General features: G+C 47.6%; 2 long non-coding RNA genes across 2 annotated transcripts in view; one reads left to right on the top strand and one right to left on the bottom strand.

Moving 5' to 3' along the window:
- The window catches only part of LOC138772637 (uncharacterized), a 72,239-nt gene extending 56,371 nt beyond the window's left edge, over positions 1 to 15,868 (bottom strand). The window contains exons 1-2 of the long non-coding RNA XR_011359791.1: positions 15,662 to 15,868; positions 5,385 to 5,459 (exon numbers count right to left, since the gene is read on the bottom strand). This is a non-coding gene — a long non-coding RNA (uncharacterized lncRNA). The remainder of the gene's footprint in view (positions 1 to 5,384; positions 5,460 to 15,661) is intronic.
- A 1,105-nt stretch (positions 15,869 to 16,973) lies between these two features.
- On the top strand, positions 16,974 to 18,061 carry LOC138773029 (uncharacterized). The gene is made up of 5 exons (XR_011359870.1): positions 16,974 to 16,998; positions 17,102 to 17,134; positions 17,627 to 17,665; positions 17,781 to 17,825; positions 18,021 to 18,061. It is a non-coding gene; the product is annotated as an uncharacterized lncRNA (long non-coding RNA).
- Positions 18,062 to 26,143: the final 8,082 nt, after the last annotated feature.

Raw genomic sequence — 26,143 nt, 5'->3', positions numbered from 1 at the left:
TCCCGTTCTTACAGGGATCCGTACCTCTAGGGTACACGAGTAGTTTGGTTCCACTCTACCTTCCCCCTCTGTGGAGCTTACCCTCCTCCTGTTTGGGTTTTTCCACTTGCTTTTATTTCTTCCCCCTTTCCCCCCTCCCTTCCCTCACTTTTTCTCCCTGCTTTTCCTCGTCTCTGTTCCCCCCTTCCTTTCCTAGCTACCCCCCATCCTTTCCTCTCACTTTACCCTTCCTCAGCCCTCCCCTTGCCCTGACCAGGGATGTCGACCTTAAATATTTGTTCACTAAATGTACGGGGATTCAATACACCCCAGAAGAGGTCACAAATACTGTATCATATGCATAAAAAGAAAATGCAGGTAATACTGTTACAGGAAACTCACTTTAAAAGTCAGCACGTTCCAGCCATTAGGGATAAATACTACACCCAATGGTACCATAGCCCGAATCCGGATGCCCGGGCTCGGGGGGTCTCCATCGCCCTACATAGATCTTTGCCAGGTACCATCCTTGACTCCCGCATAGATGAACAAGGGAGATATTTGATCCTAAAACTGAAGATAGGCTCTGTCACATACACGATTGCCAACTGGTATTCTCCCAACCTGAACCAGACTATTGCCTGTCGTGCCTTTCTAACCGTTCTTTCTCAATTCACAGAGGGGATTCTGCTCATTGGAGGAGACTTCAATCTCCCCTTGGATCCGATTATGGACACGTCTGCTGGTAGGTGCGCTGTCCCCCCACGACGGCTACGCGCTCTTAAACGCGATCTGCATGGACTTCAGTTGGTGGACGTATGGCGCGCTCTGCATCCCCAAGGTAGAGATTATACATACTACTCCCCTTCGCACATGTCCTATAGTCGCATAGACTATTTCCTGATTAGCCAGCATGCCCTGACCTGGCAACCATCCGCTTCTGTGGGCGACATTCTATTTTCCGACCATGCCCCCATCTATCTTTCTCTTTCACTCCCTAATCATATCAACCCTTCTTGGTCCTGGAAGCTTAATGAACACCTCCTGAAAGATCTGGCCTGTGTGGCTGACATTGAAAAGACCATTGCATCTTTTCTCCACACACACGCCTCTGACTCCACTCCACTTCCCACACAGTGGGAGGCTATGAAATGCGTTTTGCGCGGCACATTCATAAAGCATGGCACAAGACTGAAGCGCGATAAGGCCTCTAAAATTGCCTCCCTTCTCCAACGTATACATACGTTGGAAACTTCACATAAACGCACACTTTCCTCCACCACTTATGCGGAACTGGTCAAACTGAAAGACGATTTGAAGGCACTTCTAGATCAGAAATATACCTACCAACGTCTGCAGTATCGCCGCTTTCTTTATGACCACTCCGATAAGTGTGGACGTCCATTAGCTCGCCTCATACATCCGCGGCAGGGACATGCCTACATCGTATCCAACGACCCGATGGTACGGACTCCCAAAACCCGGCAGATATTCTTAGTGCTTTCCACGCCTACTATTCTCAGCTCTATAACATTTCCCCCACCCATGTAGCTACGGATGTGGTCTCCCCTGATATTCAGGACTATATCTCTGACACGGCCCTACCTGTGCTGAACTCAGAGGAGGTGGAGACACTAGAGGAGGACATATCGGAGCAGGAAATACGGTTTGCCATTAAGAACACCCCAGCCGGTAAATGCCCTGGCCCTGACGGATTCACCCCCTCCTTTTACAAAACCTTTAGTAGTCTTCTCACTCCCTTTATGATGAAAGTATTCAATTCTGTCTCGGATGGCTCTTGCTGGGTGCCTCAATCCCTGGAGGCTCATATTAGTGTCTTGCCTAAACCGGGTAAGGACCACACACAGGTTACCAATTACAGACCCATATCGCTTATTAATGTCGATATTAAATTGTTCTCCAAAACCTTAGCCAACCGCCTGACACCGCTCTTGCCTGGGATTACGCACACGGACCAAGTTGGATTTGTACAGGGGCGGGAGGCGAGGGACAACACCAACAAGATTCTGGCTCTCATAGCAAAGGCCAAATCCCGGGCCTTACCATTCTGCCTCCTCTCGGTAGACGCAGAGAAGGCCTTTGATCGGGTTCATTGGGGTTTTCTCCAGGCCGCTTTGCGGCAGGTTGGTGTTGGCCCTCGCTTCCTCAGCAGAATCCTGTCGTTGTACGCGGGTCCCACGGCAAGAGTGCGGGTCAATGGGGCATTATCTGCTCCTATTTCTGTATCCAACGGCACAAGACAGGGGTGCCCTTTATCCCCCCTCCTGTATGTTTTGGTTATGGAGCACCTAGCGACAGCCATACGAGACAACCCTAGCATCCACGGGCTCTCGCTGCAGGGGACCCAGTATAAGGCCGCCCTATATGCAGATGACCTCCTCCTGTGTGTTACCCAACCTCATGTCTCCTTCCCGTCTATTATTTCTGAGTTCCAACGTTTTAGTAAGGTGTCTAACTTTAAGGTAAACTACACAAAATCTGAAGTGCTGAACATTTCCCTCCCTACCAATACTGCCTCCTCCATCGCGCAAAATTTCCCCTTTAAATGGCGCAGGGACCATCTCACTTACCTTGGAGTAAATGTGTCTGCTGATCTTTCCCGCCTGTATTCTCTTAACTACCAACCCCTCTTAGTCCGCACACTAAAGGACCTCCTGACTTATAATAAGAGACCCCTATCCTGGTTTGGTAGAATCAATGTCATAAAAATGGACATCCTTCCCAGGTTCCTATACATATTCCAGACTATCCCTATCATGCCTCCCGCCATTTTTTTTCGCCAACTGCGTACAGCATTCCTCAAGTTTATCTGGAACAGTTCACGCCCAAGGATCAAATATGCCACACTGTCTAGGCATAAGTCGGACGGGGGGGTGGGATTACCCGACCTTCGCATGTATCACAGGGCTGCGGTCCTTCAGCGCCTGCTGGATTGGAGGTACAATGCTGCTTCAAAGCAATGGGTCAGGCTTGATCAACAAGAGGTCCCTTACCCCCTGTCTAATGTCTCTTGGCTCCCCCTTTCCGTCCCCTCCCCGTTCTCTGCGGACTCCCTCTTACCGAGGGTGGCGGTTACCCTATGGCGTCGTCTGGTACGTAGTAACATTTTGTCCAGACCCTTCAGCCCGCTCACTCCTTTATTCCATAATCCTGACTTCCCCCCGGCGTACAGGAAGGACACGTTTTTGCTCTGGAAGGCCAGGGACAACCCTAGCCTTGGAGTAGTGCTTGAGGGCAACCCCCTACCCCCCCTTGGGGATTTGCAGACGCGTGCCGGTTCCACCAACCTATCTTGGCTCGAATATTCTCAGCTTAGCTCGTACCTTGGCCCTCGTGGGGGCCACAGCTCTGTATCTTCTACCCCTACTTCCTTTGAATCCCTGTTCCTTTTGGACTCTCCTCCTGAGCACTCCATCTCTGTGATATACCGCCTCCTTCAGCAGGACGGGGAGGATGACCCCCCTGCGTTCTGGGCCGCATGGGAGAAGGACTTGTCGGCCATAATCACCCCAGAGGACAGGCTGAAAGCATGCATCTTTACACATAAATTGTCCACGGCTTGTTCCGCTCAGGAACGGAACTACAAAGTTCTTTCCCGATGGTACCGGGTCCCAACCAGAGTTCATTCCATGATACCGTCTGTGTCAGACCTTTGTTGGCGGTGCAGCAATGAGAAGGGCACTATGCTACACGTATGGTGGGGGTGTGACAGGCTAACCTCGTTCTGGTCAGGTGTCTTTGATGCTTACCGGGCGATCTCGGGGCAATCGGCACCTAGGACGCCTCAAGTGGCGCTTCTCTCTATACTCCCCGGTGCTATAGGCCGACAGAAAAAGAGTATCCTGCGTTTCTGTCTGTCTGCAGCACGGACAGTTATTCCTCGCCATTGGCGCTCCACGCAGGTCCCTACCCTGGCGGAGTGGCAGGCCGAAATGTCACACCTTCATCGTATGGAGGAATTGTCTGCTGAAGCCTCGGGATGCAACAAACGATATAAGACGGTATGGTTGTCCTGGCTGTTGTTTCGGGATTCTCCCGCCTTTCAGGCACTGTTTTCTGATGGGGTACCTCCTGAGATGCCTATTTAGTTATCCACCGCTCTCTCCCCCGTGGGGAGGTGGCCCCCTTGGTCAGGGCAAATACCCCTCCCCCCCCCCCCTCCCCCCCCCTTCCCGTCTTCCCTTCCTCGCCTTCCCTGTTCACCCCTCTAATGGTACATTTCTCTTTGTACCTCTAATGTTCTCCGTTTCTGATAAGTTTTTTCGCTGGAAGCTGGAATGTTTTTGTTATATGGGATGCTCCTCTTGTGTGTCGCAGTTCTCAGCGTTCAGTTGTTATGGGGGCTATGGGACTCATTGGATGTGTGCCTACCCCTTGGGCATATCACTACATATGGACGCTATGCAGTTTTGAGTGAGCCCCTATCACTCCGTCTATTACCTTCCGCGAATTTGGGTTTATTGTGCTATGTAAACTTTGAGTCCTATGTCTGTTGAGTAAGACTCTTCTTTGTACCTATATTTTATTTTATGTTTTATTGAAAAATGTTGAATAAAAACTGATTATACACATCTCAAGGGGACAGAGTCTGTCTATTGTCGTCTATGTCCATGAGGTGTACTGTAAAGCATGTCACTAAGTGCTGTTAAGAACAGCCCTGGCAAGATGGACGCCCCCATAACAATATACAAAGATTGAAGTTACAGTCAGAAAATAGAAACAGATTATAATAAAAGAACAAGACACATTCCCTTTAAACAAACCACACGAAAACTTTCTTTCCATTGTTGCTGTTGGAAATGTAAAACAGGAACATTGAAACAAAAACATGCTGTGATAAGTAAGTATACACAGACCTGTAGGAGGACACTGGGGGAGCGCAAACAGGTAAGCATAGGCTATTTTTTTAATTTTTTTATATGTATTAAATTATGCGGCCGCCATCTTTGGTTCCGTAATAAACCGAACTTTTTTTTACAAACTTCGTAACGAATCTCGGTTTGTGAAATTCGGTTCTCTCATCTCTACAGATGAGTGATGGTTGGAAGTAGTCTTCATGGCGGTCTGGGCCACACTGAGAGGTCGGACCCTCTATCATCTTTATCCTAGTATCAGTATAATATCAGTACCGTTATAAAACATTGGCAGAAGATTGACGGATTAGGAAAGAACCGTCGTATTGAAAACCACTGGTAACAATTGTGAATATTCTAGATGCATAACTGCAATGTGGTCCTTAGAGCTGTTCTAGGAATATGTATATCCACTCACCGAAATGCAATGAGAAAGTCTTCAATTGTGTTAACACATTCAATTACCATTGCATTATGTGTACAATACACGGGGCCGGAAAGAAGCTATTATATACTAGATACCGCTCCTACCTCTCTTCCTGCATTTCCCCTTGAATAGACAGCACAATATCATCTGGACATTTCACTGTTCATCCAATAGATTTTCTGTAGAGGAAAACAAACATGATGCTAATAGTTACTGAAATAAATGGCATAAAGGAATCTCTTATTCTGTAAAGTAAAGATACAACTGGATAGACTGATAATGGTATAACAGAGAGCTGCACCATTACCGTAAAGCCCCCCCAACTGTTGCAAAACTACAATTCCCATCATGCCTGGTCAGCCAAAGCTTACGCCCAGCTGGCTGCGAAGGTGCAGTATCTAAAAGTGTCACTGCCACTTAAATTTTATTTTGCAGAAATCAATAGTACAGATGATTTTAAGAAACTTTGTAGTTGGGTTTATTAGCCGAAAAATGCATTTTTATCATGAAAAAGCAGCTTGAAGCTCTCCCCCTGTCTTCATGGTTCTCTTATGGAGAGGGGAGGGGTGGAGGGAGATGAGGCACCAAAACATGACAACAAAGAGTTAATTTACAGGTACATCACTGAGCTATTTCCTCTGAAGTCAGCACTGACCTCTCTGACCTCTGTATACCGGCTTTCACACAGGTCCTGCTGTGTAATCCTTTGTTCTCTGCTGGTGACTAATTTCCCTCCCCTCTCCATAGGTTACACAGGGCTCGACTGATGTAAAAGAGTCGAGATTTTCTGATAATGAGCAGCTGGGAAAAGGCTTTTTGAATGCAGATAATGGCATATTTGCCTAATAAACCCAATTACAAAGTTTTTTAAAATTGCCTCTACTATTGATTTCTGCAAATAAAAAAAAAAAAAAAAAAGCACAAGCCAAAAAGACAGAAATGGCTGCACATCGCACCCATGGTTGACACGAAAGCTTGTTCAGCTACATTTAAAAAACAACATCAGAAGTTAGTATATAATTTTATCAAACCATATTGCCTCATGTACCACGCGCAGGTTTTTGATTGTGTCGGACTGAAGAGAATACACCACTTCCTACAGGGCGTACATCAGCTGATAAATACTGGAAGACTGGAGATTTTTTTTAATTTAGGGTGCTTTCACACACACCGGATCCGCAGCAGATTTTACAGTGAGGATTTAATGCTGTGTTCACTCATTTAGTCAAATCTGCTGCGGATCCGGTAGGTGTGAAGGCACCCTTAAAGTATTTTACAAATAACACTTTCTGGTACCAGTTGACTTTAAAACATTTTTTTCTGGAGTACCCCTTTAATTTAACATACTGCGTTTATTGTGAGGGGTACAGTAAGGACATGTTTTTAGCAACTTTTAAAAAGGGATACTGTTATGTGTACATGTGACTTATCGGGGGAACACTGAATGTACAGAATTGTGTATTAATGGCAGCATCATGTTATATGGAGTTGCATCTACCCAAAGGGGAAAAAAATGGAGTCAAGCAGCTGCACAGTTTATACAACTCAGCTCCATTCACTTTAATGGAAAAGAGAGCTACAAAACTGCCCCCAAACTCAGGACAGGAGTGGTAATGTTTCTGGAAGAAAAGCGGCCATGTTTTTCTAGTCCTGGAAAACCCTTTAAATCTTCGACCACTATTACATATTACGCTATGTTCCCACAATGTCTATTTAGGGGGGGAAAAAACAGCCATTTTTTTTTATAATGACGACTGTCAATGATCATGACTACGGAAAAAACGGCCATTTTTTTCACCTAAAAAAAAGACATTGTGGGAACATAGCCTAATAGAGGAAAGTAGTGTGACATTAGACTCTCCCTTCCATATATTGCTGCCCGCTACTACTGAATATAAGTGTTTAAAGGGGTTGTCCGGCGATAAAAAATTATTCACAGAATAACACACATTACAAAGTTATACAACTTTGTAATGTATGTTATGTCTGTGAATGGCCCCCTTCCCCGTGTCCCACCCCCCCCACCCGTGTACCCGGAAGTGTGGTGCGCTATACATACCTGTCACGTGCCGACCACGGTCTCCGATCCTCAGCAGTGACGTCTTCTTCGGGCGGCCAGCGGATCTTCCCGAGTGCTGGCCGCCCTCTGCAGCGTCATCCGAAGCTCAGCCGCGATTGGCTGAGCATAACTGTGCTCAGCCAATCGCTGATGAGCGGCTGATGACGCGGCCACGCCGGTCTCCCGAAGAAGACGTCACTGCTGAGGATCGGAGACCAAGAACGACACGAGATGCGGTGAGTATAATGCACCACACTTCCGGGTCTAGCGTGGGTGGGGGGAAACACGGGGAAGGGGGCCATTCACAGACATAACATACATTACAAAGTTGTATAACTTTGTAATGTGTGTTATTCTGTGAATAATTTTTTATCGCCGGACAACCCCTTTAAGCATTTCAAGGGGTTATCCAGCGCTACTTTCGCCGGAGTACCCCTTTAACCAACTGTATGCTGATTATATGTCTGTACAACATTTGACTGTGCACTTTACACTAAAACTATATCTCTCTATTAAAATGTAATTTACTACTGTATGAAAAATCCGCCACCTCATTACCAACGCCTATGAGGCCAAACCATCGGCTTCCAGTACATTCCCTCTTGGCGTTCATACAGAAACCCTTCAAGGAGCTATTTAACAAAATAGCATGAAAATTCAGAACACGCATCAGGAGGATAATTAGGAATCCATTTAAAAACGTCACTGAGGTGTCTGCCAGGTTTAGAATAATTCATGGCACCGTGCCACTTAGAGGACATGGGCCACAACACACTGAAACAAGTGACTGGCACCTGGTGAGTGCCGCAACCTCGCATGGGGCAAAGGAAAGGGAGAAACGCTTCCATCCGGTGCAACTAAAAACCATAGACAGATGCTGCGGGAAAAGTGACATTTTACTCATTGTTTGAAGACTATTTTTGTAAGTGGTATGATTATAGCGGTGAGTGACAGATTTATTCGGAGGAGGTTTAGCAAAGCATATGGAGAAGCCGAGATCTAAAAAAAACACATTATTTACACTGTTTCACTTCATTCCGCATAACTAAAGGCTTTCTTCTTTCTTTTTTTGTTTTTTTTGTTACGTCTTCATAGAATAAGCTGCTTGGGTTAGATTTTTTTTTTTTTTATATTATATTATTTTAACAACCCACTATAAATATTACCATTCCATGAAACAGCCATATATATAATCGGGCCCTGTCTAACCTATGGAGAGGGGAGGGGGGAGGAGGGAGATTAGTCGCCAGCAGAGACCAAAGGATTACACAGTGGGAACTGTGTGAAAGCTGGTATTCAGAGGTCAGAGAGGTCAGTGCTGACTGTGAGAGGAGATAGCTTGGTGATGTAGCTGTAAATTAACTCTTTGTTGTCCTGTTTTGGTGCCTCATCTCCCTCCACCCCTTCCCTCTCCATAGAGAACCATGAAGACAGGGGGGAGAGCTTTTCATGATAAAAATGCATTTTTCAGCTTATAAACCCAATTACAAAGTTTCTTAATATCGCCTGGACTATTGATTTCTGCCAAAAAAATGTAAACGACAGTGACACTTTAAAGAGGACCTGTCGCCCCAGATGCTGGGACAGAGCCCACCCGACCCCCGGTGGAGCCCCCAAAGTAGTCATTTTATATGGATGTGGGACAATCAAGCGATCACCCGGGCAGCTCCCCCCTCCCCCCCATCAGTAAGGTGCAGTACATTTTGCACCACTACTTACTGTAAAAAGCGGAGAAGCAAGGGCAGCACAGCAAGTTCAAACAGCCGCCCGCTCCTGCCTCTCTGTCTCTGCCGCAGGGAACATCTAGTTAGAGCAGGGATTCCCCTCATTAGGAAAGGAATCCCCGCTCCTGTAACCCTGGTGTTTCCAAACACCTCTATAACAAAAGTTCATCTGCCATTTTACTCTTTCATTTACTTTAAACAGTCTCATCATGTTCTCTGTTGGGTCTATAGAAAGAATAAGTTACTGCATTAGCTACTAAGGACAGGTTTTCTGCTCTTTCTGGAAGAATAGCTCCTTTAAAAGGGTACTCCAGAGAATTTTTTTTTTTAAATCAACAGGTGTCAGAAGTTATACAGATTTATAAATTACTTACATTTAAAAATCTCCAGTCTTCCAGTACTTATCAGCTGCTGTAGGTCCTGCAGGAAGTGGTGTATTATTTCCAGTCTGACACAGCGCTCTCTGCTGCCACCTCTGTCCATGTCAGGAACTGTCCAGAGCAGCAGCAAATCCTCATAGAAAACCTCTCCTGCTCTGGACAGTTCCCGACATGTACAGAGGTGGCAGCAGAGAGCACTGTGTCAGACTGGATAGGATACACCACTTCCTGCATGATATACAGAAGCTGAAAAGTATTGGAAGACTGAACACTGTTAAATAGAAGTAAATTACAAATCTATATAACCTTCTGATATCAATTGATTTAGAAACTTTTTTATTTTATTTTTTAAACTCTGCAGGCAGTTCTAGTTAAATTACAGTAAAACAGTAAAAGAAGAGTGGCCCAGAATTTCTTGAAGGGATTTTATATCATGGCGCTAGGACAGGAAACTACATCTCACAGCATACATTGCACCTCAAAACAAACTGCTGGGTACCTGCTCCTGTCTTGTAGCCAGGGGCGGTCTTGGCATTTCTGGGGCCCCAAGCGAAGTTATGTCTGGGGCCCCCCCTCGACACGCGTTCCAAAACAATAGACCGCTGTGTGTTGCCCCCAGTAGTATATACCCCTTGTGCGCTACCGCCAGTAATATATACTCCTTGTGTGCTGCCCCCAATAGTATATACCCCATGTGTCCTGCCCCAGTAGTATATAGACCTTGTTTGCTTCCCCCAGTAGTATATAGACCCTTGTGTGTTCCCCCAGTTATATATAGCCCCCCCCCGTGTGCTCCCCCAGAAGTATATAGACTTCCTGTGTGCTGCCCCAGTTGTATATAGACCCCGTGTGTGCTGCCCCCAGTTGTATATACCCCCTGTGTGATCCCCCACTAGTATATAGGCCCCCTGTGTGCTCCCTCAGGGGTATTTAGCCCCCCTGTGTGCTTCCCCACTTGGATATAGACCTCCTGTGTGCTCCCCCACTTGGATATAGACCACTGTGTGCTCCTCCAGTAGTATATAAACCCCCTGTGTGGTTCCCCCAGTAGTATAAAGACCCCCTGTGTGCCCCACCAGTATTATATAGACCCCTTGTGTGCTCCACCAGTTATATATAGACCACCTGTGTGCCTCACACAGGGGCGCCGCAATCATGAGGCGACCTGAATCGTCTGCCTCAGGCGGCGCCACTAGCTGTCACCATGGGGGCGGCATTCAGTGGCAGATTATAATATGAGCGGTTCGGCGGCCGCCCACATTATAATCCGCCACTGACTGTACCATGTACTGGAGCCCCCCCGCCCCCGGGCAGTATCTGTAATGAGATGCTGTGAGCGGGGGAGACTGTATTCATAAGCGCCGCGCTGTACTAAATCAGCCGCGCGATGCTGATACTACAGTGCGGCGCTTATGAATACAGTCCCCCCCGCTCCCAGCATCTCATTACAGATACTGCCCGGGGGCGGGGGGGCTCCAGTACATGCATTCCACGTCCGTGATCCGTCAGGATCACGGAACGTGGGAATGCAGCCTTTAGTCCCCCGGGTGATGCGCGGCTGCCGGAGGTGTCCCGTCCTGTCCCCGGCAGCGCGCGCATCAGAGAGCTCCCCGTGCGCCGGAAGTCACAGCCGCAGGCGCATGGGGAGATCTGTGATGCGCGCGCTGCCGGGGACAGGACGGGACACCCCGGGCAGCCGCACATCAGCCGGGACCAGACCAGAGAGGCTCGACGGGGCAACGGAGGGCAGGTGAGTTGTGTGCTGTTTTTTGTTTTATCTGCTGTGCAGGGGGGGGGGGGAGAGGGGGACCATCTATAAGGGAGGGGGGAAAGAGGGGGACGATCTATAAGGGAGGGGGAGAGGGAAGAGGGGGACTATCTATAGGGGGGAGAAGGGGACCATCTATAAGGGAGGGGGGAAAGAGGGGGACCATCTATAAGGGGGGGGGACGATCTATAAGGGAGGGGGAGAGGGAAGAGGGGGACGATCTATAAGGGAGGGGGAGAGGGAAGAGGGGGACTATCTATAGGGGGGGGGAAGGGGACCATCTATAAGGGAGGGGGGAAAGAGGGGGACCATCTATAAGGGGGGGGGCCATCTATAAGGGAGAGGGAAGAGGGGGACCATCTATAGGGGGGGGGAAGGGGACCATCTATAAGGGAGGGGGGAAAGAGGGGGACCATCTATAAGGGGGGGGGGACCATCTATAAGGGAGAGGGAAGAGGGGGACCATCTATAGGGGGGGGAAGGGGACCATCTATAAGGGAGGGGGGAAAGAGGGGGACCATCTATAAGGGGGGGGCCATCTATAAGGGAGGGGGGAAAGAGGGGGACCATCTATAAGGGGGGGCCATCTATAAGGGGGGGGGCCATCTATAAGGGAGGGGGAGAGGGAAGAGGGGGACTATCTATAGGGGGGGGAAGGGGACCATCTATAAGGGAGGGGGGAAAGAGGGGGACCATCTATAAGGGAGGGGGACGATCTATAAGGGGGGGGACCATCTATAAGGGAGGGGGAGAGGGAAGAGGGGGACCATCTATAGGGGGGGGGGGAAGGGGACCATCTATAAGGGAGGGGGGAAAGAGGGGGACCATCTATAAGGGGGGGCCATCTATAAGGGAGGGGGGAAAGAGGGGGACCATCTATAAGGGGGGGGACCATCTATAAGGGAGGGGGAAGAGGGGGACCATGTATAAGGGGGGGAGGGGGACCATCTATAAGGGGGGGAAGAGGGGGACCATCTATAAGGGGGGAAGAGGGGGACCATCTCCTAAAAGATCAGCACCCTCCTCTCCTGACATCCTCTGTGCTGCTGGGACTTCTCCTATAGGATTAGCACCCTCATCTCCTGACAGCCTCTGTGCTGCTGGGACCTCTCCTATAGGATTAGCCCCCTCCTCTCCTGACATCCTCTGTGCTGCTGGGACCTCTCCTATAAAGTCAGCCCCCTCCTCTCCTGACATCCTCTGTGCAGCAAGGGACCAAACATTATGTTTATTGGGGACAGCAGTGGGGGGGGCAGTAGTGGATTATAATGTGGGCGGATTGACGGGGGGGGGGGGGGGGCGTCATTCTATAGTTCGCCTCGGGCAGCAGAGAGGCTAGAATCACCCCTGGCCTCACAAGTAGTATATAGACCCCCTGTATGTTCCCCCAGTAGTATATAGACCCCCTGTGTGCCCCACCAGTAGTATATAGACCCCTGTGTGCTCCCCCAGTAGTATATAGCCCCCCTGTGTGCTCCCCCATTTGGATATAGACCTCCTGTGTGCTCTCCAAGTTGTATATAGACCCCATTCTGCTGCCCCAAGTAGTATATAGACCCCCTGTGTTCTGCCCCTAGTAGTATATAGACCCCTCTGTGAAGCCCCAGTAGTCTATAGCCCCCCTGTGTGCTCCCCCTGTTATATAGCCCCCCCTGTGTGCTCCCCCCATTTATATAGACCCCCAATGTGCGCTCCCCAATTAAACAGACCCCTGTGTGCTCCCCCTCCCATATAGTATACAACACAATAAAACAAACACTTATACTCACCTGGGTCCGGGCGTCTCCTCTTCTCTTCACTCTTGTGGCGGCAAGGGTTTTCCCTGCGATCACAAGAGGCTGCACTCCCCTTGTCCTGGCGCCGATGCTCCAGTGATGTCACTGGAGCGCCGGCACCACAAGGACAAAGCTGCCACTTGTGACCGCAGGGAAAACCCTTCCTGCGGCCACAAGAGTGACTGACAGGAAGGGAGCCAATGTCTCCCGCCCTGTCAGTGCTGCAGCATGTAACTATGAGCGCTCATAGTTACAGTTCAGATGGCAGCAGCGAGCGGGGCAGCGGCCCTGTCCAGCGGTATTGAGCACAAGAGCGGGGCGTGGGGGCCCCCTGGATGTTGGGGGCCCCAAGCGATCGCTTGTGGTGCTTGGTGCCAAAGACCGCCACTGCTTGTAGTATTTGCATAAACTTACTCCATCTACTCCTGCTTTGCACAGTAACCACTCTATTGGGGAGATTCATCAAAAATTTATGCCATTTTTATGGAGTGGAAAAGTCGCAAACTTTTGCGACTTTTCCTGACAAACACAAATCATGCCTACCTCAGCTTACGCTGAAAGTAGGCATGATTTATCACGTGCGACTAACTAAAAAATGGCGCACATGGGTCGCAGACTGACTTCACACTAGAGGTGGTGTATTTCACCACCTATAATGTGGAGCCAGTATGCCCTGTGGGTCGGGTGCAGTGCACCCGGTCCACAGAGTGTAAGGGGTTAAGTAGTGATGCAGCAGCATCACTACTAACCCTCTGGGGCTGTACAGTAAGGAGGGGTGGATAGTGCACCCCTCCTTACAGTACAGGAGCAGGGAATCCAGGGAATTCCCACCCAGAAGCAGAAAGCAGTCTGCTTCTGAGCGGGAAATTTGAAATCCCGGCACAGAAGTTAGTCTGGCTCCCAGGGGCCAGACTGTTCTGGCACTGCACCTGCACCAGCAAGGAAGAGGGTTAAGGGCCCCCTTCCTTGCTGGGGCGGATGCAGTGAGCTCTTCATGGGGGGGGGGGTTGATGGTAGGGGCGGGGGGTTACCTGCTGAGTCTTCCTCGGCAGTTGCCAGCAGTCCCGGTATGTCCTGGCTTACTGTATCCCATCCCCTGTATTGGCCGCAGGCGATCCAGGGGGAGGGGGTTACCGGGACATTACGGGACTGCTGGCAACTGCCGAGGAAGAGGCAGCAGCTAACCCCCAGCCCCTAACATCAAACCCCCCCTCCCCATGGAGAGCGCACTGCATCTACCCCAGCAAGGGAGGGGACACTTAACCCCCTTCCTTGCTGGTGCAGATGCAGTGTCAGAACAGTCTGGTCCCCAGGGGGTTAAGTCCTTGGGAGCCAGACTGTAACTACCATGCCCATGCTGGAGGTCACCCAGCTTTCCCAGGATCCTGTAAGGGTTAACCTTAGAGGATGCTGGGAAAGCTAGGTGACCTCCAGCATAGGCACAGGAGTTACAGTCTGGCTCCCAGGGTCTTAACCCCTTACTTGCTGTTTGTTTTTGCTTGTGTTTTTCTTTTTGTTTTTCAGATATAGGCATGCAGAGGATTGCGTCAGATTCGTTTGGACTACGTCGATGACCGGAGGACTTTACTGTTAAATAAAATGGTCAACGAGGGGTGTGGGGTGTTTTTATTTGAATAAAAAACTAATTTCTAGGTGTGTTGTGTGTTCTTTCATTACTTTACAGACTTTGTAGTGGAAGCTGTCTGATAGACGGAATCCATTACTAAGTCGGGGCCTATTTATTTATTTAAAAGCAAAAAAAATGCGTAGGGTTCCCCCTCTTTTCCATAACCAGCCGGGTAAAAACCAAACAACAGCAGCCTAGTAATACCAGGGTGAGAAGGGCCATTGTTTTTGGCCGTCCCCAGTCTAATCTTACCAGCCTGCTGCCGCCCAGTCCAGGAGCGCCAATTTAAATGCTCCAGGACCACTGGCACCCGGCTCTTCCCAGTACCCCTGGTGGCATTGGGTACTGGGGTTGAACAGTAAAGTCCGTTGGTCATTGACGTAGTCCGAACGAATCCAACGTAATCCTCTGTATGTCGGTATCTGAAAAAGAAAGGGAGAAGAAAATGCTCATTACCTAGGAAGCGAACCAGGGCCATGGAGACGATTCTGAGACAAACAAATCAGCACCACAGAAAATAGACCAGGCTTATCCCTGATAGTAAATAGACCAGGCTTATCCCTGATAGTAAATAGACCAGGCTTATCCCTGATAGTAAATAGACCAGGCTTATCCCTGATAGTAAATTGCACTTTAAATAGACCAGTCTATTCATGCCAAAGCAGAAATAGATCACATCTAGAAAAATCCCGTTCATAGATCTCCCGCTATCTCCTACCTATCTATCTCCTATGTAATCTATGTATCTATCAATCATCTGTCTATTTATTATCTATCTATCTATCTATCTATCTTTCCATATGTAAATTACACCTAGCAATGATCTGGTATCTGATTGGCTGTCTGCTTTCTTTATGACATCACAGAGTGACATCACCACACATGATGACATACATGAATGATAAGGCGCCGCTGATCTCGGAATTCTTCAGAGTTGGAGTAGGAGTTGTAGTGTAAGTATCTCCCCCTCCCCTCCCCCACCCTATGCTCCGTCCTCTGCGCCCCCCAAGCCTGGTGTCCCCCAAATCTCACACTATAGAGAACTCACATTGGGGAGTGATCCGCTAGATCCATAGAAACCCCAAGAAGCCGCACTAATAACATTTCTTCTCTCTTCCTCAGGTTGTCTTGTTTTATAACAGAGCATCACGATGTCTTTAAAGGTAAGGGCCTGTTCACACTGTCACACTCTCTATGTCTCTTGATAGATTAGAGATTGGGGAGATTTATCCTGCCGTCCTATAGGAAGATGCTTCACACTGCCCCTAGCAACCAGAGCTCCCATAGCAACCAATCACAGCTCAGCTTTCCTTTTTGATCAGAGCAATGTGAGAAATGAAAGCTGAGCTGTGATTGGCTGCTGCGGGCAACAAGGAGAATCTTACTGTAAGATAGAGCCATAAATCTCCAGCAAGGTACCTGCTGTGTGTTTCTGGTGCTGCCCCCTGCTGGTCTCCCTCTGTTACTGCTGTGTGTTTCTGGTGCTGCCACCTGCTGGTCTCCCTCTGTTACTGCTGTGTGTTTGTGGTGCTGCCCCCTGCTGGTCTCCCTCTGTTACTGCTGTGTGTTTGTGGTGCTGCCCCCTGCTGGTCTCCCTATGTTACTGCTGTGTGTTTCTGGTGCTGCCCCCTGCTGGTCTCCCTCTGTTACTGCTGTGCTGCAAGTTGTTTGTTAAAAAAAAAAAATAATTATATCTATCTATTTATCTCAGGAGTAACATCTGAAATCTTCCAATGATACTAACTCTTGCTTTACCCTGTTTTATTGTTACAGAAATGGTCTACAAAGTGCGACTTGCGCTGTAAGTATCACCGTCACCCTTCGCCCCCCGCCATCCTACACCGCCCCACCCCCACCATCTATCGTCACCCGCCATCCTGCCACCCTCTTACCCCCCACCATCTATTGTCACCCGCCATCCTGCCACCCTCTTACCCCCGCCATCCATCGTACCCGCCATTCTGCCACCCTCTTACCCCCCGCCATCCTACACCGCCCCACCCCCACCATCCATCGTCACCCGCCATCCTGCCACCCTCTTACCCCCCGCCATCCATCGTACCCGCCATCCTGCCACGCTCTTACCCCCGCCATCCTACACCGCCCCACCCCCACCATCCATCGTCACCCGCCATCCTGCCACCCTCTTACCCCCCGCCATCCTACACCACCCCACCTCCACCATCCTCCGTCACCCGCCATCCTGCCTCTTACCCCCTGCCATCCACCATCCTCCACACTCCCCATTTGTTCGCTATGTAAACAATAGGATTTTACAACCAACATGGGGGAGGGATTGGGTGTTTTTACTTATATTGAACAACTCAGTAAATCTCATCTGTTTTTTTTTTTTTTTATAGTTGAGGATTCAGAACCAGAACCTTGGTAAGTAATTTTTTATTCTCATTGTACGGTTTGGCTGCGCCATTGTTGCCTGAGCTGCTATTACAGATTACCAATTCTCATTGTCTTCTTTTCCCTATAACAGGATTGATGAATGGGTTGAGGACCCTGATGAGTTGTGAGTATGACCCCCCCCCCCACACACACACACACATATACCACCACCACGTATGGTGACAACAAAATGCCCTGCCTCATTGTGATAGGTGTCCAGGCTCCACTACAGTAAACAGCCATGCACTGTGCCTTACTGGTTACTCTGTGACCATGTAAGTAAATAATGATGCTGTGCATGGCCGCTTAATTCCATATCCCCTATGGCCACTTATCTCTTTAGGCCCCATGGTCACTATATGCTTATACCCCCATGGCCACGTATCTCCTAATACCCCTTCCCTTTTGCCACTTATCTCCCCATACCCTATAGCCACTTATCTCCTTATACCCATGGTCACTTATCGCCTCATACCCATGGACACTTATCTCCTTATACCCATGGCCACGTATCTCCTTATACCCCATGACCACTTCCTGAAATAAATATGAGAAGTTCTATGTATCACTTGTAGAAGACTTGTTAATATGTTTCTTATTCTGGTTTCTCCTGCAGATGGCTGTTGGTTGTACCGCCATATCCTCAGGTTCTCAGGTATGGTGGAGTCTTCCTTGTAAAATTCCAAACATCTGAATATTTTCTATAGATAACCCTATATAGCTGCTAAAAGAGATTACTAATCATCATTCTCTTTTTTCCTCTATAACAGGATTGACAATTTCAAGGTTGATCAGGATGAAGGACCTGATGAGGCGTGAGTATCAACCCCCCTCTCCCCCATGGCTATTTATCTCCTTATACCCCATGGCCCCCTATCACCTAATACCCCATGGCCCCCTATCACCTTATACCCCATGGCCACTTATCTCCTGGGTATTGTGGGTAGTTCTATGTATCACTAGTTGTGGAAGACTTGCCAATGTGTTTCTTCTTCTGTCTTCTCTTGCAGATGGCTCTCCTTGGTCCGTTCGGCCCCTCCTGCTTTCAGGTATGGTGGAGTCTTTCTTGTAGAAGGGAAAATAATCTAAACATCTGAATATTTTCTGTAGATTCCATTTATGTTATGTTATCCTAACCAGTTCTGTTCTCTACCAGTGACGGCTTTAGGAAGAACACCTGGCAGCCCGCACTGGAGACCATCAGGTAAGACCCCGTACTTTTCTATCAGTCATCACACTGTTTGATCCTCTTACATTGGTGCTAGAGACTGGGATAATGTCTCCCAGTCTTTATATAGTTACATATAACATGATATATGTTTTATGTACAATAGGGAGGAGACTGAGAAGGATATAGCAAAAGAGCTGAAGAAGGAGCGGAGAGAGGAGAGGAAGTCGAGGCGAGCTCTGAAGAGGGCGAGGAGGCTGGCTATGTAAGTAGAGAGATGCAATACACTAACATAAAGACACATTATAGATCACACCACCATATAGACACCTTACTGCCCCAAGGGGAGAGACTGATACAAAACCTGTCTGAACACACTTTCTTCTTGTTATTCCTTAGGATAAGATCATTCTTCTGCTGCTGCGATCCAGTCACCGTGGTCTAAACCGTGAGTATACAAGATCCTTCTGTAGCCATTCCACACAATGCTGCCCTTACCTACTGCTTAGAAATGTCAAAAATAGTGATAGATTTTACCACCCACACATGAGATAAGATCAGCCACTGAGTGGGCATTTTCCCGCTCCTTGGCTGATCACTGAAACCTTTACACGCGTCGATTATCGGCCGAACATTTTTAGCAAAACTGTTTGCCAATAATCGGCCTGTGTAAAAGGGGTTTAAGCCCAGCACATTGTCCTACACTTACAGAGTTAGGCCACATTCACACTTTGTATTACAGTGGCCGTTCTGTGACACGGCTGTGTCATGGAACGGACGCTGTCTGTGAAGTGCACCCAGACCGGTACTGCAGTACCGGCCGGATGAACATCCCTTCTTTTGAACTGGAATGCGGACAGATTGGGGTGTGCCGGCGTTCCAATTCACCATAGCTGACAAAGTAAAGTGCGACTGGAGCCATACTTTACATTGTCTGCACAGTCAATTTTCTGTGGCCGCTATTCAATGAATATCGGCCGCACAAAATAGACATGTCAGTTTTCTGTGCGGCCGCATGGAATCCCGGCCAGAGTGTATACAGAGGGTATCCACTCTGGCCGGGATTCCATAGAGTTCAATGCAAACAAGGGCCTTTGTTTAATGAAAATATACTGTGTGTGAACGAGGCCTTATAGTGTTTATACTTTAATACTGGGTTGTAATGTGCTGTTCACAATAGCTGTTTGCTTAACATCATTGTTTGGTGTCTCTCTGCTCCATACAGATTTATAGAAAGCAGAAAGATTTTTACCATCTGGCATTACGACCTGGCATCACCATCTGGCACATTATTAAGATCTGGCATCACCATCTGGCACATTATTACGACCTGGCATCACCATCTGGCACGTTTAAAACATCTGGCATTACCACCTTGTATTATTTCCATCCATCTGTACCATCTACCATCTGGAATTACCATCTACCATCTGGCATTACCATCTAACATCTGGCATTACCATCTACCATCTGGCATTACCATCTATAACATCTGGCATTACCATCTATAACATCTGGCATTACCATCTACCATCTGGCATTACCATCTATAACATCTGGCATTACCACCTATACCATCTGGCATTACCACCTATACCATCTGGCATTACCATCTATAACATCTGGCATTACCATCTATAACATCTGGCATTACCATCTTACCATACCTGGCCTCCTCCTCTCCGCATCTGGCAGGCACTGCTTATACTGCTGAATATACATCGGCTGGCAAGCACACAGCATCGGCCCACGAATGATGACCGACAGACCGGGTACATACACCTGTACTTCATTCGCTCTGGAATTCATGCTGAGGTTAAACCTTACTTAACCGGAGTTCCCCAATAACAATTGGTTATTAATAAATCTTTATCTTCAGCTGTATCTTGTGTTACCTGCATTATTGCTGCTCATATTAAAATTAGTCAGATCATCTAAAACAGGGAAGGGACAGGGTCGTCTCTCCCATTGGGCAGGAGGGTTGGCGGCTGCCGGGAGACCCGTCACTCATGGAGCTGTATTACACAGCCCGATATTTAGGAGCAAGCAAAAACAACCTATCGGGTCAGTGCTCACTTGCTCCTCGTTCCCTACTCGCTGTCGGTGCTATTACACGCAATCATGGGGGGGGGCTGCCCATAGTAGATAACAGCGGTCTGCTGCCGTCTCTCCTATTACACAAAGCAGCGGTGACTCCTCCTGAACCATCAGCAGCAACTGTCCAGAGCAGCAGCAAATTCCCATAGGAAACCTCTGGACAGGCGTGGCAGGATATGTTGTGAAAAATTATAGGACATTTGCTGCATTTTTATTTAAAACAGCAGAGAAGCATATAAGCCAAGGGTCTGTTCACACAGGGATGGATACACTGAACAGTCTCTGCAGCAGCAGCAACCACAAGAGACAAATAATACTGCCCCATCATGCCTAGATGTGAACACCACACTGTGACAGAATAATGCTGCTATATACCCATACTGAATAAAACTGCGATAATACCTCAGTGTTCAAACAATTCGGTATTCGAACTGAATTTCCCCCTGAAGTTTTGTTCGGTACTCCAACATTGATTGGTATCTGAACAAAATCAGGGGGATTGACTGTCAACTAGGTGTCCGGGAACAGGAGCAGAAATTTCTGGCATAATGACGGAAATCCGAACCCTGTAAAGAAGGGGGATTCCCATCATATTGACAGGAATCCCCTGCACTTGCGGCTACCTTGCAGGGATCAATTTTTTAAATTAAATTAAAATCCTGGGCCCCTCCCCCGGCACTCTTCGGGGGCCGGCCTCCCTCTGCAGCAGCCCCCAGGTTTAGCACAGGCACGCACTGTGAACAGGTCTTCTAACCAACACAAGTGCAGTGTGGGAAGCATGGCGGGGCCCCTGACGGCAGTGCTGCCAATACTGCCCTGTTTCTATACTCACCCTCACTTCGTTCAAATTTCCCTGGAGCTCCCGTCAGCGTCTTCTCCTTCCACATCTGAGCAACCTGTGAGTCATCTGACAAGGTGGCACAGGGGGCCAGCCTCCCTCTGTGAGATGCCATGGTTGACAGGGATCAGGTAAATATGTGTTTTGATACTTCTGGAGGAGGGGCAATAGGGAAGGGGTATAGGAGGCTTGTTAAAACATATATAACAACAAGTTATATAACTTTGTAATGTGTTTTAATTGCCAGAAAAGACACCAGAGTTGTCTTCTAAAGGAGTCTGTTGCATGACCGGAGGCCCGACCCTGCCGATCTCACCGCTCAGTCTGGGGCCAAATTACTACAAATCCCTTGGTAAAGGGCGCGTCACTGGCCTCCCCCTCTACACACCCACAACAGCTCAAACCTCCTCCTTTCTTTCGCCCTACCCTATCATTGGATGACAGTGGCCATGTGGTTTCTAGCTTGCTTGGCGAATAGGGGCCGGGCAAGCTATGTCATCTACAGAGTCGGATCAGGGGGCTGGCCTAGCCAGGGGACAGACATTAGGCCAGCCCCCAGCTTTGAATTATGACGACGCATTGACACAAAATTTATGCTGGACTGAGGGGTCGATGCGGCGAAGAAAAAAGTTAGAAACTACTGAACCACGGCATTACAAAGAAGCTACAATGTTGCAGATACAGCCTGCCAGAGACTTGTTTACATTAGCTGTCTCAGAAGGGAGGGGAGAAGAGGGGGAGACGGAGAGAAAAGCTCACACACACAGATTTTTGTGTCTTCAGCAGAAAGCAGAAAGGAGACTGAATAGATAGTAACAAGTATGGAAGGAATTGTTAGTCTTACCATAGGCAGAACCTTATAAAAAGGTACACTACAGATTTCACTACAGATTAGTCATTCAGAGTCAATCTGACCATTGAGAACATATCCTTTCTAGGTGCCACTTATAAACACAGATGCAAAATACTGACCAAAATACTAGCATAGTGAAAGTGTCCAGTTCACTACATTCAGGTCTTTAGTTCCCGCCATCTTTGGGGGTTGACCTTGTATTTTTCTTGTGCCAAAACCAGAAGAGCATCCAACAGAAAAGAGAAGTACAAGAGCTCCCTTTATATTTTCCATCTCATTTGAATCCACTTCACTGAAACCAAATAAATAAAAAAAAAAACTGCGGTGTGTGATTCTGGCCTAAATTTAGCATTAGGTTCCTATTGAGGAGAATGCCCGGGGGCTGTACTGATCCCATGACTATACTGTAGTTCCTATACTAGTTGCGAAGCAATCACTAAATATTCTGCTGTAAGATTCCACATTAGACACCATGGTTACACTATACGTTAGGCAGGAGAACACAGTACAAGCACAATTCATAGAGACACAAAGATTCCAGACGGAGGTCACAAAAAATATGATAGAAATGCTGCATTCAAGCATTGTAGATGTGTCATCCATCATATCAGAATCCTGCACATTGTTTTCTCACATTGGTTTTGTAACACTCTGATATCCCCCTCAGGCTATGTTCACACAAGGTTATGTCTTTTTTCATTAAATAACGGCCACCAATTTTGCTGTTGTTTTCATTCTTCAATGATTCCCATTGAATTCAATAAAAACAATGGCCGTTGGTCACACAATGTATAGAATAATGGCCGTCAAATTAATGTTCGTGGCTACGCTCCCACTTTGAGAACATATCAGGGAAGGCGGCCGTCTCATAATCACAGTTACAGGCTATTTAAAGTGAATGTACTATCACAGGTACAGACATTTTTTTGGTGCAGAGATCTCAGTCCTTCAAAACACCACCCGGTCCCTATGCTTGGCCCCGTTTTCTGCTTGAGCACTGGCCCGGCTTGGAGCACTGAGGGCAGGCCTGGCACCTCTTGGTGTAACCATAGCCCACAGTGCTGCGTTTTGAAATAAGGACCGGATCACTGGAATCCCTGTGCCTGTGATGGAATATTAACTTTTACAAGATGGCCACTTTTACTTGATATGTTCCCGAAGTGGGAGCATAACCATGACCACGTTTTTGTCCTTTCACCGTCTTTTCAACAAAATTCAATGGACTTTAAAAAATAGCCCCACCCAAATTAAAAGCAACCATCATCAAACCTAAACTTGAATAATGACCCAACAGCTGTCCCTGCAACGACCGCCGTGAAAGTATAATATTGTTCATTGAAAATTTGTTGAGTGAACATAGACTCTAGTAGTTCTTTGAACCCTGCATTGTGCAATTTTACTGTTAGGATGGGTTCACATTGAGGAATTTTCGCGGATAAACTCCGCGGAAATCCGCCGTCCGTACGCGCTTACGGACACGCGCTTTTTCGCCGGCTCCATAGACACCATTCTATGGGATGGCTGATTCCGCCGAAAGTGACATGTCAATTCTTTAGGCGGAATGCGGAATCAGCCAGCCCATAGAATGGTGTCTATTGGAGCCGGCGGAAAGGCGCGCGTCAGTGAGAGTGTACAGCCAGCGGAATTCTGCGGAGTTTATCCGCGAGAATTCCTCAATGTGAACCCACCCTTAGGGTGCATGCACACTACGGAATCCGCCCGTATGACCCGCCACGGATTCCATCGCTAGTGCCCACTCCGCCCGTGCCATTGATTCCATTCTATGGCCAGGGCGGATTCCACCGTTTGCCGAAAGAATTGACTTGTCAATTCTATCGGCAAATGGCAGAATCCGCCTGGCGATAGAATGGAGCCTATGGCACAGGCGGAGATACGCACGGGAAAGAGGGGCATAATCTGCGTCGGGTCATATGTGCAGATTCCGTAATGTGCACGCACGCTTTTAGGGTACACTTACACTGAGGAATTCCAAGCTGAATCCATGTGGAATGTTATACAGAGGATCCACTTTCTGTCCAAAGAATTGACATGTTAAATTGGTTTGTACCTGAAGGAAGCTCAGGGCTAGGTTCACACTGTGAAATATGGAAGTTTTTCATTGAGGGTCATAGTGGTGATCAGCTGATCACTGCAGATTTGGGTCCCTCCTGCCTCCACGTACCTTTTATTTTCTGGTCCTAGGAAAGCCTGAGATTAATGCGGCCAACAATGGATCTAGTGACTATTCTGGTCTCTATAAGAAGATGGAGTCAGGAACTGTGCAGAGATGTAATCTCATGTAAGGAGTCACTATCTGGCACTGCTAGGATCCAGGGTGCAGCACACACACACATCATTGGGCGGTGCACTCACTCAGCTGTATACTCACTGCCAGATACTTCCCAATCCAGAAGAAACACACTGCAGCACCTTCCAGACTGGGTAGTAATGATCTGCGGGAGGTGCCTAGAATTGAACAGGCTGATTGACTTTCTTAGTGTCCATTCACATGTACTGCGTATGTCGTGTTCAACCATTTAGTAACATTGATTTACACAGCATCAAATCTTTAGTAAACACGGTGCTTGTAGATGTGCCCTTGGGGGATATTCACATGCAGCAGATTCAGAGGCTTAAAGGGCTGAACAACCCCTTTAACCTCTTAGGGACATATGCCGTACCCGTACGTACGTCACATGTCCCCAAGAGGTGTTCAGAGGGGGGGCCGCGCCGCGATCCCGACTGCTATCTGCAGCACGGGACCTCAGCTATTAGCGGGTCCGATCGCCGCTCCCGCTAATTAACACCGTTGGATGCAGCTGTCAAACATAACAGCTGCATCTAATGCTGGGTTTACACGAAGGGATAATTTGCCCGATTGTACGATCAACGACTTCGAAGTAAAGATTTTTTTATAACGATCAGCATTTAGACGGAACGATATATCGTACGGAAAATTCGTTTTGCAATCGCTTAAGCCTATTTCGCACATAGGTAAAATGGGTGAACGACTGTTTACACGGAACGATCCGCAAATTTTTGCGACCGACGATTTAATAACATGTTCAAAGATCAAAATGAACGATTTCTCGTTCGTTGTTCGATCGTTCGTTGCGTTTAAACGTATGATTATCGTTCAAATTTAATCATTATCGTGTAAATTCGCACAATAATCGTTCCGTGTAAACGCAGCATTACAGTGTTAAATGCAGCCCATCCCTGGTGTCTAGTGGCGGATTCCCCCCCCACGATGCTATCGCGGAGGGGGATTCCTTCAATAATAAATTAATAAACAAACATGTTTGGTATCGTCACGTGCGTAATCGCGCGAACTATTAATTTATCACATTCCTGATCTACCTAATATACCTGAACGGTATACAGCGTAAGTGCAAAAACCCGCCAAGGTGCAAAAGTGATGCATTTTTGGTCACATCAAATCAAGAAACATTGTAATGAAAAGTGATCAAAAAGTCGTATATGCGCAATCAAGGTACCGAAAGAAAGAACACATCATGGCGCAGAAAATGACACCTGACACAGCCCCATAGACCAAAGGATAAAAGCGTTATAAGCCTGGGAATGGAGCGGTTTTAGGGAACTTTTTTTGCTGTAGAAGGTTTTATTTTTTTAAAAGCCATCAAATAATATAAAAGTTATACATGTTACATATCGATTTAATCGTAACAACTTGAGAAACATGTATTTTTGAGAATGAAAAATCCCTAAAGAAAAATTTTTTTCTGGTTTCGCAGCATATTTTATGCAAAAATTCAGCCTGTCATTGCGAAATAGAATTAGTGACGCAAAAAATAAGGGCCCATGTGGGTCTCTAGGTGAAAAAATGCTATGGCCTTTTAAACACGAGGAAAAAGCGAAAACGCAAAAAAAGAAAATTGGCTCCGTCCTTAAGGGTACAAACACACACGGCTTATACGCTGCGTATTTACTGCTGCGATACGCAGCAGATACGCAGCAGATACGCAGCAGATTAGATCTAAATAACTGAACACAGTATCAAATCTGCTGCGTATCTGCTGCATATCTGCTGCGTATCTGCTGCGTATCTGCTGTGTGTGTTTGTACCCTAAGAGGTTAAGTGAACTGAGCCAAAATGTAATACCACAAATACCCCCATGGATAGCGGTGGCGCTGTGTATGCAAAAGAGCAGCTCTG

The sequence above is a fragment of the Dendropsophus ebraccatus genome, chromosome 14 (assembly GCF_027789765.1).
Source record: "Dendropsophus ebraccatus isolate aDenEbr1 chromosome 14, aDenEbr1.pat, whole genome shotgun sequence".
NCBI classification, from domain to species: domain Eukaryota; kingdom Metazoa; phylum Chordata; class Amphibia; order Anura; family Hylidae; genus Dendropsophus; species Dendropsophus ebraccatus.
The sequence above is the reverse complement of the archived record's forward strand: the minus strand, read 5'-3'. Positions and strand labels throughout refer to the sequence as shown.